General features: G+C 45.7%; 1 long non-coding RNA gene across 1 annotated transcript; it reads left to right on the top strand.

The window, feature by feature from the left end:
* Nucleotides 1-10,807: 10,807 nt before the first annotated feature.
* On the top strand, nucleotides 10,808-17,455 carry LOC119278635. Its single transcript, XR_005137908.1, has 2 exons — nucleotides 10,808-15,275; nucleotides 16,473-17,455. It is a non-coding gene; the product is annotated as an uncharacterized LOC119278635 (long non-coding RNA).
* Nucleotides 17,456-18,212: the final 757 nt, after the last annotated feature.

The following is an 18,212-nucleotide window of genomic DNA, read 5'->3' as shown; positions in this document are numbered from 1 at the left end:
AGAACCAATCATGCATATATATATCATCAATGTCTCACAAACCATCATATTAATTAATTTACACATACACACATGTATAGCTATATACAATTTCTCCTACATATGCATGTTGCCTTCGGAGCCAGTGGCATTATAGCCTAATTGGTGCCTTCGGAGCACGATGACAATTGGAAGTGGTTTTCATTGGGGCGGTAGCGGGTAATAGTATTCTCCCTTCGGATTTATGACCTGGTCGAGCAAAAATTCCGCTATTTCCTCTTGAAGTGCTTCTACGCGCTCCGTTTCTAGGAGCTTCGCCCGCACCTCTCTGAACTGTTAAGAAGGAGATCAATATGCATGTGTATTAGTTGTGTGACTAGATATCGATAATGGTGTAAACATTGTGAATAGTGTTTTGACAAGCGTACCCATTCCTGTCTTTGAGATCTGCTCCTTTCGGACGCCATCATGCGAATGTTCTCGCAAACGCAGAATGCACACAGATCAGTCCCCTGCGCCTGCTTCAGGGCCTTTACGAGAATGGAATTTGATCAGATAATAATTAATCAAGCATGATAATTAAAGAGATGGCAGCTAGCTAGCTAGTACTACTTAATTACTTATCTTGGGTCTTCCCCATTTAAGCTTTTCTTTCCATTCGCCGTCCGTGACCCTGATGAACCTTGCCCAAGCCCTGCCCGCCGAAAAAGAAAATGAATAAAGGGGTTATTAAATAGTTCATATCATGAAATGACGAACTAAATAGGCCGAGATATATAGTTAATAATGATTGAAATTACCTGTTGACTATCCCAAACAAGATGTTATAGTCAGTTTTTTCTTTGAGTAGTGAGTCCAATATTTCAACTGTTCCGGCGTCAACTTTAATGATACACAAGACCCAGTGATATCTGCATGCACACACGTTTGCATGTCTTAATTAAGCAGGCATATGTAAGCAAAAACATGTAGCTAGCTAGTAGGCAAAAACAGAGAATTTGTAGTACAAGACAGTGTGACTCACTGGAAGTTGTAAGGAAGTAGTATATCTTCATTGTATTTGAGGCGCTTCAAGAACTCTAGCATGCTGTCCTCTACGGCCTTTTGATGACGTTCATCTATTTTCCATGTGTATTCATTAACGATGTTTGGGTCAATGAACCCAATGCCATAGCGTCCACCTTTTCTCATTTCATACATCTTCATCCTGCATATAATACCACAGAAAAGAATATAGTGAGGATAATTACAGGTAATGATAAGGATCACTACAGCTAGCTTGAGACTTAAATTACCGAAAGAAATCACTTACAGACAATAGCAACTAACGATAGATTTGTCGAGTGCGTCTTGATTGTATAACTGAAACAGTTCAGAATACTCAACGGACACAGCTTTCTGATGGTAGTAATGATCCTCCTTGACATTCACCATGAGGGACAATCGATCGGAAATCTTGGTAATGTTCATGTACCATTGATGCAATTCATACATTCTCGTTGGGAGGTTCTTGACCTTGTCTGGCTCGACTAAAGGTTGGCCCCGGACATATTTTCGTTTTATTTCATCCTCTCTAAGCACAGGCATGGGCTCGATCTCGAGGAGTTGTCCAACAGTGATTTTGAGAACTTCAGCCTGCATTATATGCTCCTCCGTTATTACCACATTGCCCACCTCAGGAACGTAAACTGTTTGCCCACAATAATATTGGGCGCGCGTACTATCACGTGTTGTTGGCACAACAAGCGAGGGGATCGATTGCGCCGCTTGTTCTCCCAGCCGGGGAATGGTTTTCCCGCATTTTTTGACAGCTGCTTCTTGTTTGCTCGATCCCGAGCTCGCCTCCTTACGTACACATGCTCGATTTAACTTCCTGATGTGGCGCTCATAGTCTGTGTTAACAGGCTTGGGAGCTGGTGGTTGAGCCATACGAATGAAGTGGTCAATCGTTTCCTCAGGCACTTTCTCCCTTGGCGGTGTTGGCGGTTTCGGTGCAAAATGGGCTTCCACCTCGGACTTGGATATGGCTGCGATTTCCTCCTCGGACCTGTCATAAGCCCTCTGCGGAAGAGGCGTGAGGCTTGGACCATATTTATATCGCTTGCCTCTGCCTATACTTCCTGTACTACCTCGACTCGTACCGCTACGCACCATAGCTGCGGGGTGTCTCTTCTGTGATTGCTGAGGCAGCGGAGACGGCTGACGGGGCTGAGTTGGACGAGGAGGAGTGGCCACCTGAAGCTGTGCCGGACTTGGAGGAGGAGTGGCCTGAGCTTGTGCCGGATTTGGAGGAGGAGTGGATGTCTGACGCTGTGGCGGACTTGGAGGAGGAGGAGTGGCCTGACACTTTGCCGGACTTGGAGGAGGAGTGGCCTGACACTTTGCCGGACTTGGTGGACTTGCAGGAGCGGGAGACTGCTGACTCGGTGGCGGACTTCGACGAGGAGTCGGCTGACGCGGTGTCGGTGGCCTTCGAATGATGATGCAATCCTTTTTGCATAGGATGATACGATGTTTGGCATCTCCGAGAAAGCGCTCGTCGTCACCTCCAGGATAGTCAAGCTCTAGCTCCGAATATGGGTCCACCACCTCATCAACTAAGACACGAGCATAGCCCGCTGGAATCAGATTGCAATGGAAGGTTGCCTCGGGGGGGATTTGTAAAAGCAACGGCGTCCGCCACCTTCATGGATATGTTCTTCATTTTGACGTGTAGCTCGCAGCTAGTGTTCTCCGTGATGTCATCCACGGGGTATCTACCCAGCATTGCATCGTCCGGGGTGGAACCCACGCTGCTTCTCGGCATGGATGGGGCGGTGCTATCCAATGCTGGATCATTCGCTGGCTGCTGCAGCTGCTGAGACCCCCTTTGCTGGGTAAGTGAGTCGATCTACTCCTGCTGCAGCTGGAATTTGACTACCAATTGCGCTTGACTTGCTTCTAGGCCTTGAAGGCGTTCATAGTCCCGCTTCCTCTTCTTCTCCTCCGCAATCTTCTTTCTCGCACGGGTTCTGTAGTCGGTGTTCCAGTCTGAGAACCCCTCATACCACGGAATATCGCCCTTGCCTCGTGTTCTTCCCGGGTGTTCAGGATTTCCCAGGGCACGCGTAAGCTCGTCGTTCTCTCTGTTGGGCTGGAACACCCCCGATCGTGCCTCTTCTATTGCAACAAGTATCGCATCGTCGGCTCCCTTCAGACTTGCCCTCGTCGAAACATTGCCTGTCTTCGGGTCCAACTCCCCCCTCCCATGCGCATAGAACCAAGTCCTGACCCTGGGGGGCCAGCTCTTAGTAACCGGAGTGGCACCTGCATCCTCCATCTCTTTCTCAGACTTATCCCACATAGGCATTGCCACCGCATAGCCACCTGGCCCCAGCTTATAGAACTTATCCTTTTTTCGGCATTCTTCTTGTTTATTCTCGACCGTTCCTTAGCTAATTCCAAATCCTTGAATTTCACGAAATCGTTCCAATGAGCACGTTGGTTCTCTAGTGTTCCCTCGAATACTGGAGTCTTCCTTCCTCCCTTGACGTACTTGTCCCATTCACGATTCTTGTGGTTCTTGAATGCAACCGCCATCTTTCTAAGAGCAGCGTCCTTGACTTTCTGCACATCTGCTTCTGTGAAATGATCTGGTAGGGTGAAATATTCCATGAGAGTATCCCAAAGCAAATCTTTTTGATTCTTGTCGACAAAAGTAACATCTGAACGTGGAGCAGCGTCCTCTTTGCCTTTTTGTCTTTTGTCTTTTGCTGGCTCTCTCCATTCTTGAAGGGAGATCGGGAGTTGGTCCTTCACAAGAACTCCGCACTGACGAATGAACTTGTCCGCAATCTTCTTAGGCGCTAATGGTTCGCCATTAGGTCTGACTGCCTCGATATTGTACTTTACGCCCTCCTTCAACTTTTTGTTCGGGCCTCATTTCGTCCTTTTGCCTGAAGATTTGCTCGATCCGGATGGCTGAAAGAACAAAGATCGATTCGTTAATATATCTTCAAGTCATTTAAAACATGTGATGATCACCAGATACCTGCTTATATAAATATATATACCTCGTCGGTCTTTGTTGTTTCAGGATCAACATGTTCTTCGTCATCGTCATAATCGTAGTTCATGACTTCATCAATTCGGTCGTCGCGATCGAATATCATATCACCCTCTCCGGTGTTGTTTAGAAATTCGGAGCCGTCATAATCTTCTTCATTCTGATCATCATTTGGCCCGCGTATCATATCGAACATGGTCTATTCTCCCTCTTTGTCGGTATTGTCTGCCATAGCTTTTATTTAACTAATTCAAAAGAAATATAAAACAATTTAGTATTCAAATTACATTGTCTCGAATAATAGATATAATCTCGAATACTTCATCTTGAATAATAGATATAATCTCGAATACATCGTCTCGAATAATATATAATATTGAATAGTACATCACTGGCTAGCTAATTAAAGATCGAATACTACAGAAGAATCTAGGACACTCGCGGTTCCTGCGGCGCGGGCGGTGGACACCCAAAGAGAAGGAACCCTCACAGGATCATAGCTGAAGTGAGATCCCCGAAGATACTGCCAGGTATTGGAGAACCTGCCGCCCTCTAACGCAACCATGTAGCGATGGACGTGCTCGTCCTCCTCCCTGACACGGCGATGTACCACCTCCGACGGGGCCGGGTCCCTCCGCACCGAAACTGGCCCACGCGAACGCCACCAAACGAGATCAGGGTCGACGACGGGACCCGGGGCCGGGTTCCTCATCAAGCGGCGCGCCCCTCCAGGCAGCACCTCCCAGTGCCAGCCCGGCGGAGCCCAGTCCCAGACATGGGTCGGCTGGACGTTGTCGCGGACGGGTCGACGGCGAGGATGCGGGCCGGGCATCGTCAAGAACAAATACTAGCTATATGCCCGCAAAAAGTAACATTTTTTTAATGATTGGATTTTGATAACTAAAATTTCTAATATTTCTATATAACACTAATTATGCTAATATAAATAATCTAAATAACACTAAAATTTCTAACATTTCTAACATTTCTATATAACACTAATTTCTAACATTTCTATATAACACTAATTTCTAACTGATTAAACATTAATTATATCCATCTAACATGCATTCATACATATATAATAGTGAAAAATAATAATCTAAATAATCTAAACTAATTAAACATACAAAATACGTGTGTGTGTACTAATTAAACACTAATTATCTAAACTAGTTAAACATACAAAATAATAATCTAAATAATCTAAACTAATTAAAAACTAATTATCTAAACTAATTAAACATGCTTGTGTGTGTGTGTACGGGCTCGGGGAGGGCTCACAGCGGGCGACGGCGACGGCGAGGCGACGGCGAGGCGACGGGGACGGCGAGGCGACGGCGGGGACGGCGCAACGGGGACGGGGACGGCGCGACGGGGATGGGCCCGGGGCGGCGACGGAGACGAGGGCGTCGACGAGGACGGGGGCGGCGACGGGGACGGGGGCGGCGACGGAGACGAGCGGCGACGGAGACGATCGAGGGCGGCGGCGACGACGACGGAGACGGAAACAGAGGAACGAACAGAGAGGGAAACTGAAATTTTCGTAGCCGTTGTATATATAAAAGGCACCTTTAGTACCGGTTGGAACCACCAACCGGTACTAAAGGGCTGTTTTGGCCAGGCCAAGCGGCGGGAAGCGACCCCCTTTAGTACCGGGTGGTGGCACAAACCGGTACTAAAGGCCCCCCCTTTAGTACCGGTTTGTGCCACGACCCGGTACTAAAGGGGGTGCGCTGGCGCAGGTGCGGTGCGGCAAGTTTAGTCCCACCTCTCTAGCCGAGGGGTGACCGCACTGGTTTATAAACCCCCGTGCGGTCGCTCTCTCGAGCTCCTCTCCAAAGCAGGCTTACTGGGTCTACGTGTTCTTTGCAGTCCTGTGGGCCCACTTGGCCTTTGCGGGCCTGCATCCTGGCCCAATGATAGGTTGGGTTTCTAGTCGTATGCAGGCCGCTCTGGCCTAGTAGGCGGGCTTTTTTTATTTTATTTTTTGCTTTATTTAGTTTTGTGTTGTTTTTTTTGTGTATTTAGAGTTTCTTTGTGAACATTTTTGTTTTAGGTACAAAAAATTACAAACTTTCCGTTAGGTTTTTTTTTAATTATTTTTTTGCTTTATTTATTTTTGTGTTGTTTTTTTGTGTATTTAGAGTTTCTTTGTGAACATTTTTATTTTAGGTACAAAAAATTACAAACTTTCTGTTAGTGCCTGTAGTTTTCAAATTTGAATAGTTTAAATTTTGAATTATTTGAAATTAGTATGAATCACTAGTTTGTGAATAACTTAACTTTAAAAATCAGTAAAGGCATGAAAGAATTTGTTTGCACATAAAATTTCTTCACGTTTCAAATGCCAAAACACATAACTACCCTAACTATTACAGAGATTCCCCTCTCGGTGCGAAACACAGAAGAAAGTGATGATAGCTAGTGAAGCCGATCACATCCCAGATCTTTGGGTGTGAAACTTTTTCTTCGCATGTGTCCCTTTGCGCCGTAACCATGGAAAATCTTCATCACTTAACGGGATGCTCGGGTCAAATATTCACTGTGAATGGAGCAATTTCATCAAACTTTTCATAATCTTCTGACTTGTCTGTCTTGTCATCCACTCCCACGATGTTTCTCTTCCCAGAAAGAACTATGTGCCGCTTTGGCTCATCGTACGATGCATTCACTTCCTTATCTTTTCTTTTTTTTGGCTTGGTAGACATGTCCTTCACATAGAAAACATGTGCCACATCATTGGCTAGGACGAATGGTTCGTCTGCATACGCAAGATTGTTGAGATCCACTGTTGTCATTCCGTACTGCGGGTCTTCCGTTACCCCGCCTCGTGTCATATTGACCCATTTGCACCGAAACAAAGGGACCTTTAAACCACGTCGATAGTCAAGTTCCCATATGTCCTATATATAACCATAATATGTTTCCTTTCCCGTCTTGGTTTCTGCATCAAAGCGGACACCACTGTTTTGGTTGGTGCTCTTCTTATCTTGGGCGATCGTGTAAAATGTATTACCATTTATCTCGTACCCTTTGAAAGTCATTATATTCGAAGATGGTAACTGGGACAGCAAGTACAGGTCATCTTCAATAGAGGTGTCATGCATGGTAGCAAATTCTTATGTTCATCCATATACGGAGCCATCAAGGCGGAATTCTGTAGAACTGTGTAGTGTGCTTCAGTGAGAGAATGTCCGTCCATACATATTATTTGTTCCCCTCCTAGCGTGCCTTTTCCATCCAGTCTGCCCTTATGCCGCGATTCAGGAACACCAATCGGCTTAAGGTATCCATCCGCCCGCTTGTTTGCCTCAGCCGCAAGCAGAAAAGTATGCACGCCCTCAACGAACTGGGGAGAGCATCGGTCATCGTACATCCATTGCCGGCTCATCTTCATTACACAACACCGAATAGACCAAATTAATACAAGTTCATACATAAAGTTCATACAACACTTAAATGCAACAAACAAATAACTGTCTAGCTAAAGCATTTAAATGCAACAACAAATGCTATCAAGATCGCAACTAAGGTAACAATTGATCCAACAGCATAATGATACCAAGCCTCACTATCGATGGCATATTTTCTAATCTTTCTAATCTTCAAGCGCATTTTCTCCTTCTTGATCTTGTGATCATCAACGACATCGGCAACATGCAACTCCAATTCCATCTTCTCCCCATCAATTCTTTTCAATTTTTCTTTCAAGTACTCGTTTTCTCTTTCAACTAAATTTAACCTCTCGACAATAGGGTCGGTTGGAATTTCCGGTTCACATACCTCCTAGATAAAAATATCTATGTCAACTTGATGGGCATAATTTGTCATAAACACGAAATGCAACAAATAGTTTTAAAAGAGAATATACCACATCCGAATCATAACAAGGACGAGGGCCGACGGGGACGGATATCAAAACCATGGCACTATGTATAACAAACAACGTACGGGTAAGATAATTATTATACGAGTAACTATATATCCAAATCACACAAACATCAATTTTTTATATAAAATTTCATGAACAAGAGGCTCACCACAAGGTGGCGCCGGCGACGGGACGGTGCGGGCGATCGACGGTGGTTACGATGGAGATGTAGAAGGCACTAAGTAAACCACACCTACATATGAAAACTAAGTGTTATTTTAACCTCAAATTGCATATAAATCAAATACTAGCACATATATATATTTCCTCCCAAATTACTAAACTCACAAATTAATAACTATATAAAGCATTGCAAGAGCTAATATAGCAATGAGAGATGAAAGGACAAAGTTGCTAACCTTTGTGATCATTTGAATGGATGGGGGCCTTCAAATCTTGACAAATTTTGGGCAAAATGTGTGATGAGCTCGAGAGGAAGAGGGGAAGAACAGAGAGGAGAGGGGAAAGGGGAAGAACAGAGCGAGCTCGGGTGGACAAAGGATTTATGTAGGACGACCTTTAGTACCGGTTCGTGCCAAGAACCGGTACTAAAGGTGCTGGAGGGGGCCCAGACTGACAACATCCTGCCACCACTCTCATTAGTACCGGTTCATGGCACGAACCGGTGCTAAAGATTAGCCACGAACCAGTACTAATGAGACCGGCCCGGCTAGCCGTTGGAACCGGCACTAACGTATACATTTGTGCCGGCTCAAATACAAACCGGCACTAATGTGCTTCACGTTTGACCCTTTTTCTACTAGTGATAGTGGAAGGAAATGAGACATGGAGGGGGGATTAAGTGGGCTTGGGGTGTCGGAGTCCTGCGTGGCTGCTGTCCGGACTCCCGCAACCCCCCTCCCCCAACTTTGTCTCCAATTTGTGGGAGAAAACACGTACGGATTGCGCCACAGACCGATACAGTCTCGCGTTGGATGGCTTCCGCGGTCCGGTCGTATGCGAGCGGTTAGAGGGTCGCCGTCGGAGATGTCCTAAGGGCTGCAATGCACCCGATGAATTACTGCACATACTTCAGATTTTTTGTGTGTGGCCATCTTTAGGATCGCTTTGACCTTCTCTGGGTGGCCTCGATCTCGCATACAGAAACGATGAAACCAAGGAGATTCTGCTGGTAATCTGATTACACATTTCTCTTGTCAAGCTTCGAGTTGATCCGCGTGAGGTCTGTGAAGGTTTTCGCCAGATCTACTAGGACTTTATCACGATGTCGTTGACAAAGGTGTGAAAGTTTCTGCCGCCCCACTAGTGTCAACATTTCTGAATACACCATTGGTAAGTCGCACCAACATTTTTTAGGTCAAATGCATGAAAATGTAGGAGAAAAGTTTCATAGGAGATGATGAAGGAGTCTTGATACCGTCTGAATACTTCATTTTAATATGATGATAGCCTGAATATATGCCCAAAATACGCAAACGCTCACAACCGGCCATGGAATTGATCACTTGGTCGATATGTGGCAGCACGAATGGATACTTGGGACATGCCTTGTTTAGGGGTTGGTAGTCAACACACATGCGCCAAGTTTGGTTCATTTTGGGATATACAACGAATAAGGAGGCCATGGATTGAGAGACGATCAAGAGAGATGATGAGCAGAGTATTGATAGGGTGAAATAACTAGAGAGGCATGGGGTGGCCAGCATGGGCCAGTACCCTCCCCAACATGATGAGTTTGCTTGTACACTTAAGTACTATCAGTTTTTTGTGTTTTCCTTCAATGCCCCTCCCTCAACACTAGGACTTGAGAAAATCCCACCTCGGCCACTTCAAACAACACTAGAGGAAGAGAAATCAATTATGAGAGAAGGGATAAGAACAAACGAGGAAGAGTAGTGGTGGATCTTAGAGACAGACGAAGTATCGAATTGGAAGAGGGAGGGGATCAACGGGGATGGAAGAGTTGGCACCACATCGGCCGTGGGACTATCGCCAGAAGTCACCTCAAACGCAGTCAATTCGGACACGTACCCTCGCTGTTCTAGCTGGGCAATTAGTTGTACCTTAAGTTTTTTATTTGAAACAAGCTGGACCTTAAGTTGATGTTAACGAAATGAAAACATTGCAGATGTCTTTTTGCACCAACATATTTTTTTCCCTCCCTCTTTACACAAACCCACAACCTCCCCAGTGCGTCTCTCTAACGGTTCCAAAGACGCACAGAGAGGGCGCCTCCAATCCCGCCTCAGCCGGCGGCGAGGCCGCAGGCTCCTTCCTCCCCCGTTTGCCTCGACAACGGCTAGGGTAGGTTGGTCCTACTGCGTCACATCAATGGTGTTAGCGGCGCCGCGTCGAATAAGATTTCCCGAGTCGTGGCATCATCTCGGCGACGTCCTTCATGGCAGCGTTGAGAGGCTCGTGGATATGTGTATTCGTTGTTCCTTTCGATCAGTGAGTCTAGCATCTCCATGCGGCTGCATCGAGGCAGCGACTGCAATGCAAGGTATTGTGTGTACCACGATGTTGTTTTTGATGGTGATTGCGGCATCGCATCCAAGAATAATGCCCAAGCTCCAGTCCCTTCTAGATGTCGTCCATGGCGGCATCGAGGAGCAGGTGGGCTCAGTCTCCTGCCGATTCTTCTAAAAGGCGGTTTTAAGTCCATGGCCGGTGGTTGTCATCCGTGGTGACATCACGATGACTGTGAGAGGATGGTGGTTCCGGATCTTGACTTGCGGCTTGATGGCGACGGATCTGATGCTCGGCCTTGACGACATCGACGGCTGACAGTAGCTCCAGAATTCGAGGAGGATGGGAAAGGCGAGGCGTGTCGAGCGCCCGATCCCAATCCGAGGGTCCCAACGGTAATATCTCCGCGCCGCGCCGCGTTGCCGACCGACCGACCGACCCCTCGCCCTGCCTACCCGGTCCGGACCCAGCCCCAACCCACCACCACCAGCTCCACTTCCCTCCGGTTTCCGCCGCCCGCCGAAGCCGCCTCCGGCAAGGACCCGGCCGGTGCCACCGCCCCTTCCCTGGTGGCCCGCCCACGGCCAGGCGCGCCCTGTCCTCCCTCCCGGCGCTCTGGCCGTGGCTCGCCGGTGCGCTCCTCCTCCCTTCGCCCGGGGCCCCGGGCCCTGCCTCCCGCCTCGCCTCGCCGCGCCTCCTCGCGCCCGGTTTGGATTCGCTCATCCTCCATTCGCCGCCCGTTTAGGTTTCAACCGCGCCTGATTTGGTTCCTGCTCGTGCTCGATTCGTCAGTTTGGAGTCGCGGTTCGCTTCGATTTTGCTCGCCCTCGCCGTCGCCCGTTTGGGGTTGCCGTCCGGTTCAATTTTGCTCGCCGCCTTCATCCATTTAGAGTCGCCGTTCGGTTCGATTTTGCTCGCCCTCGCCGTCGTCCGTGTGGAGTCGCGTCTGGTTCGATCTTGGTCGTCTTCGCCGTCGTCCGTGTAGAGTCGCGTCCGATTCGATTTTGCTCGTCGTCGCAGCGTCCGTGTAGAGTCGCGTCCGGTTCGATTTCGCTCGTCCTCGCCGTTGTCCCGATGCGCTCGCGTGTTCTTGGTCCGTGTCGCCTCGTCGGGGGTCTCCGTCTCGTTTGCTGCGTTGCTTATGTTCCCAATGTCTGTCTTTCCATATATGGGGATGCGTTCGTGCAAACCATGTAGGCCGTGGTGTGTTTATAGTATCTATGGTGTGTTCTACACTATCTGATGTGGAATGTAGAAATATTGATATCACTTCTGTGCTAGTATACTAGATATGGTGTGTTTTATCCAAGTTATTAACCACATCTCTTACAAATTTTCCTTGAGATGGTACATGTTTATATGCCGGGAGTGATTGATGTCTTGACGAATATAATCATTTATGCTAACTTGGTATTGGTAGTTCCTGAGGTAACACAACAGTATTTGTTTAGTGCAGACAATTGACTATTCTTTTTTTTGAACTTTTTTGTGATATGTGTGTTATGTGGATATCATATTCTAATGCTTTTCTAAGTATTTAAGGTACAACCTTGTTTATTGAGATATGACCATCAATTCTTGCTGTAAAATATTGAATATTTGCATGAAAATCATATAAAGAGTCATTTACTAGTCATTTGTTTCTTTTGCAGATAAGTGCGAGAAGGCACTATAAACTTCAAGATTCGGACTAAGTGGCTAAGAGAACGAAGAAGAGGAGGAAGAATGGACTTGTGCGAGAAGAAACGAAGTAACCAGGGGGCTAACTATTGAAGAGAGGATCATCTTGTGCTAAAAGTAAAGAAGGAGGGGGGCCGAATTAAAAAAAGGTGACAGATGGAGGAGGGGATAAAATCCCTAGCCGCCTCCTTCGTTCCCCTTTGAGCCTAGCACACATCTCTCTCCCTCATCCCTCCTTCTCCACATCCGGCCGCCGCCGCGGCCAGGCCGGCGTGGCGGCGCGCCATCCATCACCAGCACCACCGCACCCCAGCGCGCCACCAACACCTCCACCATCGCCCTGCGCCTCCATCCATCACCTGCGCCATCCATCCACCGCCATCCACAGCGCCGCCTCATCACCTCACGCCGCCGCCCATCCATCTCCTTGCTGCTCCTCTCTCTCACACAACTCCTGCTGCTGTGCTTCTTCCTCTTTTCCTAACCTTGCTGCTGCTCAGAACCTTAACTTGTTGCTGCCACTTCTTCTCTGAACCCAACACTGCTAGTTGCTGCTCCTAATCTTCTCTGAACCCCAGCCTGCTGCTCTTGCTTCCTCCCTTACCTCTGCTGCTGCTCCTTCCTATGCGCCCCTGCTGCTCTTCTTGCGCCCAAGCTACTGCTCCTTCTTCTCTTCCTCTGCTGTTGCTCTCTCAACCCTCCACGCTGCAGCTGCTGCTCTGAACTCCAACCTCCTGCTGTCTCTCTTCTCTGAACTTCTCCTTTCTTTACTGCTGCGTGTGTGTGTAATTTTGCGAACTATTAGTGTTGAGACTTGATCAACTAGATTTTGTACTAGTGCAATATTTGTGCCCTGTCCGTTAGTTAGTGATTTGTAAAACTTCAGATTGCTTCTTGTGAATTATGTGTTGAACTTTAAGGATGGTTGATAGCTCCAGTGCATGTGATTTTTATATTGTCTCAGTTTCTTGTGATAAATGTACTTGTGAATTGTGATGTGAAGCATTTCTAGTCTGTAGTATAATATTGTTTCTTCCATCTTCTTACATGTTAGATGGTTATATGTGTACATGTCTTGCATCTTCTCGGTGTGTATTTTAATTCCTCAAGTATAATAAAAATACCAAAAAGACAGTGAAGAAAATCTGAACCTTCCTTTGCCTTTTTTTGCATTTTCTTTGGTGACGATCTTTGGGTACAACCTTGTTAGTTTAGTTTTTATTTTCTGCATTCTTCTCTTAAAATTGTGTTACCTAGCTTTAGCCGAGCATAGTCGTCGTCGCCTAGTCCCTGTGGAGAATACGACATCCGTAGTTTGGGGCGTAAAAAAACCCCGCTATACTTTCTTTTGATCATTTTGGCGCCGTTGCCGGGGACTAGCGTCGTGTGACTGTGTTAGGCTATAGACTAGGTTTTTCTTCTTTTTCTAGTTTGTGCCATATATTTGTGATATATCTCTAACTCCTAACCCTTGTTCTAGTTTATTTTCTCTTTGTTTTCTTTTCCTTTTTGCAGGTTAGAACTATCTTCTCGGTTATGGCTTACTATTCAGATCATCAGGCTTATGCGAGCAACACTACAAACAGCACGGAAAGTATTCAAGAACTGATAATTAAGATTTCCCATCAATTAGATGATTTAGCTCGGCAGCGAGAGGTAGTTTTTGAGGATAGGCCTAGCTCTTATGATCCTTACTCTAGAGGTCATCCTTATGTTGCTCCTACATGCCATATTTGTGGATTTCAGGGCCATTCACCCGCTGAATGTCAGCGTGGTTACTCTCACCCTCCCGATTGTTATGGCATGAGCTTCGCCCCACAGCCTAGCTCATACCAAAACAATTACACACATGGGTGGCCTGAAAACCAGAATATGTCATATAGGAGCAATAACCCTGAGATCTCATCGTTTGCCTCTAGTTATCCAATGCAGGGAGTTAGGTATGAAGAGGAGAGCCACAACTATGCTCCGCAACAGTTTTATTCACCTCCTACTCATATACCGCAGCACCAGGAGATGTGTCCAATGGAGTTAAATGGTCCTCCATTTGGGCAACCGACAACTCCAGCACCTGATTAGTCATTAGTGCAATCTCATGTGCAAGTGCCCACACAAGATGAGTTCGATGACATAGACAAGCTCACACTTTTGAGTCTCGAGTTCACTTGGAGTGCCGAGGATGATCCTATTAGGAAGGTTATACTAGAGGAAATGAAGAAGATCAAGAGTGGGAATGAGCTAGTGGAAGAAGTAAAGAAGATTGAGAAGAACATAAACGCTGGCAGTACTATTTCTTCACAGCTTGAGTTGAGTAATTCTGGAATTCTCCTTGATACACGTGAGGTTCCAATACCGTCACATCCAGCTGAGCAAGATAGCAAGTGCCTTGAGCAAGAGATACCTCAGATTGAAGAAGATGAACTAGAAGACAAGGAACAAGATGATCAAGAGCTGCAATTCCCAAGTGATCAAGTTGAAGACTCGTCATCTACTACTCCTGAAGAAGTAAAAGAAGCTGTTGTAGATGAAGATGAAGAACATGAGATTCATTTGCCTATTGTCATACCAGAGCGTGATGTGTCAGGTTTACCCAATCCTCTCGATGACTTGCGTCCTTATGATTCCTTTGCTTCTACCTTGCATTGCATGATGCCATCTGTTAAAGTAGATTTGAAAAAGTATTTGCTTGGATATGATTATATATACCCTGTTAGTGGCATTACTCACATTAATGATGATCACAGTTACTTTCCTCGTGCTAGACCTATGCTTAATGAAACATATCATTCTTATGCTAGTCTTGAGCTTAATGAAAAATATCATCCTCATGTTAGTGTTGACTTTGCTGATTTCTACCATCCTAAACATGTGCTTTATAGCTATGCTTATGTAATTGGATATTCGATTGGTGACTTGGAGGGTATTATCCCTACCACTTGCATTGTCTCTTTCGTTGAGTGCTCTTTCAGGTTGTTGCTTGTGCACGATCCACTACATGCTGATCAAGTTCGAGATGACATTCCCTGGGACCCCGGTGGACCCATGGCATGGGGATGAGAAGCAAGGGGCACATACGAAGAAGAGAGAAGCTGGAGCAGGCATGAGGATAGGGAAGCAATAGGAGAGGAGTCACAATGCACGAGGAAGCAAAGGAGAGGAGCTGCAGTTGGTGAGGTGATCGAGCGAGTGCTACATGATCAAAGCCCGGTGAGATGTTTCATGACCCATTCTGAATGTCATAAATACATGCTAAATTCAATTGCTAGTTGGGTTGCTTGAGCTAGTTATTACTTGTTGTCAAGCTGAAATTCACCTTTGGCATTGTGCTTGATGTGAATTTGTGAACTTGATTTCTGAATGCCTTGTAAACTAGTGATCTACACCATGCATGCTTTGCTGAAATTTGTGGAAGTTATTAGTTTTGAGTGCTCAAATCCCTAGTACACTAGAAAACTTGATCATTTTCTGCTTTTACCTTGATACACCTAGATCACCATGTTTAGATGCTGAATTTGTGCTAAGTGTGTTCACATTGAGAGCAATCACCTAACCACTATGGATTAGCATGCTATGTTCCCTGGATCGGTAGCATGTGAACCAGACATGGAGAAGTGATGATTCCTGTTTTTGTGCTTATGCGTTGTTCATTTAAGATAAGTAATATTGAATAAATAAGTCTGGTCTACCTACAGTAGCATGTCATGTTCCTTGGATCGGTGGCATGTGAAATCTGGTAGCTTGGACAGTAATAAATAAATAAAAATGTAATTGTCAAACCAGGTGTATACCATGTTCTCGGGATCGGTGGTATGTTCCTTTGGGGAGACAAACAAAAAAATACTAATAATTGGTCGAGCCAGGTGTATACCATATTCTCGGGATCGGTGGTATGTTCCTATGGTGAGACTAATAATAATATAATCATTGCTTTATCTCTGTAAATAAGTGATTTGATCACAAGATTTAATTCCAGATCATTTTGTTCTTGGGATCATGCTCTCTTTAGGAACCATTTGGCACAGTCATCATTTAAACTTGTTGATCCTCTTTTATCATTGTAAAAGTTTAAAATGGTCATGCTTACTAGTATTCGATTGCTCTGTAGCACTCTTAACCATTGATTTTCACTAGTTAAGTCCAAAGCATGCTTTGTTTGGAGATCTACTTCACTGGGACATTCTCCAGTCAGCTCACTCTTCATTATCTAGCTCTTGTCATATTCCTTTGCTTGAGGACAAGCAAAAGTTTAAGTGTGGGGGAACTTGATAAGCACATTTCATACACATCTTTTGTCACTCAAATATGCGGTTTATTGAGATATGACCATCAATTCTTGCTGTAAAATATTGAATATTTGCATGAAAATCATATAAAGAGTCATTTACTAGTCATTTTTTTTTGCAGATAAGTGCGAGAAGGCACTATAAACTTCAAGATCCGGACTAAGTGGCTAAGAGAACGAAGAAGAGGAGGAAGAATGGGCTTGTGCGAGAAGAAAGGAAGTAACCAGGGGGCTAACTATTGAAGAGAGGATCATCTTGTGCTAAAAGTAAAGAAGGAGGGGGGCCGAATTAAAAAAGGTGACAGATCGGAAGAGGGGATAAAATCCCTAGCCGCCTCCTTCGTTCCCCTTTGAGCCTAGCACACATCTCTCTCCCTCATCCCTCCTTCTCCACATCCGGCCGCCACCGCGGCCAGGCCGGCGTGGCGGCGTGCCATCCATCACCAGCACCACCGCACCCCAGCGCGCCACCAACACCTCCACCATCGCCCTGCGCCTCCATCCATCACCTGCGCCATCCATCCACCGCCATCCACAGCGCCGCCTCATCACCTCACGCCGCCGCCCATCCATCTCCTTGCTGCTCCTCTCTCTCACACAACTCCTGCTGCTGTGCTTCTTCCTCTTTTCCTAACCTTGCTGCTGCTCAGAACCTTAACTTGTTGCTGCCACTTCTTCTCTGAACCCAACACTGCTAGTTGCTGCTCCTAATCTTCTCTGAACCCCAGCCTGCTGCTCTTGCTTCCTCCCTTACCTCTGCTGCTGCTCCTTCCTATGCGCCCCTGCTGCTCTTCTTGCGCCCAAGCTACTGCTCCTTCTTCTCTTCCTCTGCTGTTGCTCTCTCAACCCTCCACGCTGCAGCTGCTGCTCTGAACTCCAACCTCCTGCTGTCTCTCTTCTCTGAACTTCTCCTTTCTTTACTGCTGCGTGTGTGTGTAATTTTGCGAACTATTAGTGTTGAGACTTGATCAACTAGATTTTGTACTAGTGCAATATTTGTGCCCTGTCCGTTAGTTAGTGATTTGTAAAACTTCAGATTGCTTCTTGTGAATTATGTGTTGAACTTTAAGGATGGTTGATAGCTCCAGTGCATGTGATTTTTATATTGTCTCAGTTTCTTGTGATAAATGTACTTGTGAATTGTGATGTGAAGCATTTCTAGTCTGTAGTATAATATTGTTTCTTCCATCTTCTTGCATGTTAGATGGTTATATGTGTACATGTCTTGCATCTTCTCGGTGTGTATTTTAATTCCTCAAGTATAATAAAAATACCAAAAAGACAGTGAAGAAAATCTGAACCTTCCTTTGCCTTTTTTTGCATTTTCTTTGGTGACGATCTTTGGGTACAACCTTGTTAGTTTAGTTTTTATTTTCTGCATTCTTCTCTTAAAATTGTGTTACCTAGCTTTAGCCGAGCATAGTCGTCGTCGCCTAGTCCCTGTGGAGAATACGACGTCCGTAGTTTGGGGCGTAAAAAAACCCCGCTATACTTTCTTTTGATCATACATGTTTATATGCCGGGAGTGGTTTATGTCTTGATGAATATAATCGTTTATGCTAACTTGGTATTGGTAGTTCCTGAGGTAACACAACAGTATTTGTTTAGTGCAGACAATTGACTATTCTTTTTTCTGAACTTTTTTGTGATATGTGTGTTATGTGGATATCATATTCTAATGCTTTTCTAAGTATTTAAGGTACATCCTTGTGGATCTAGACATGTCACATTTGCTCTTTTTTGGGTTGCTAAGGACACTGAACATTTTGGCTGGGCCACTGCACGGCCTGGATAATCAAGTACACTTGATTTTATGTGTAGTTGATGTTCTCTGCCACATCATGCTCAATTTGTGCTTGCCA

Source organism: Triticum dicoccoides, chromosome 3B, assembly GCF_002162155.2.
Source record: "Triticum dicoccoides isolate Atlit2015 ecotype Zavitan chromosome 3B, WEW_v2.0, whole genome shotgun sequence".
Taxonomy (NCBI): Eukaryota; Viridiplantae; Streptophyta; class Magnoliopsida; order Poales; family Poaceae; genus Triticum; species Triticum dicoccoides.
The sequence above is the reverse complement of the archived record's forward strand: the minus strand, read 5'-3'. Positions and strand labels throughout refer to the sequence as shown.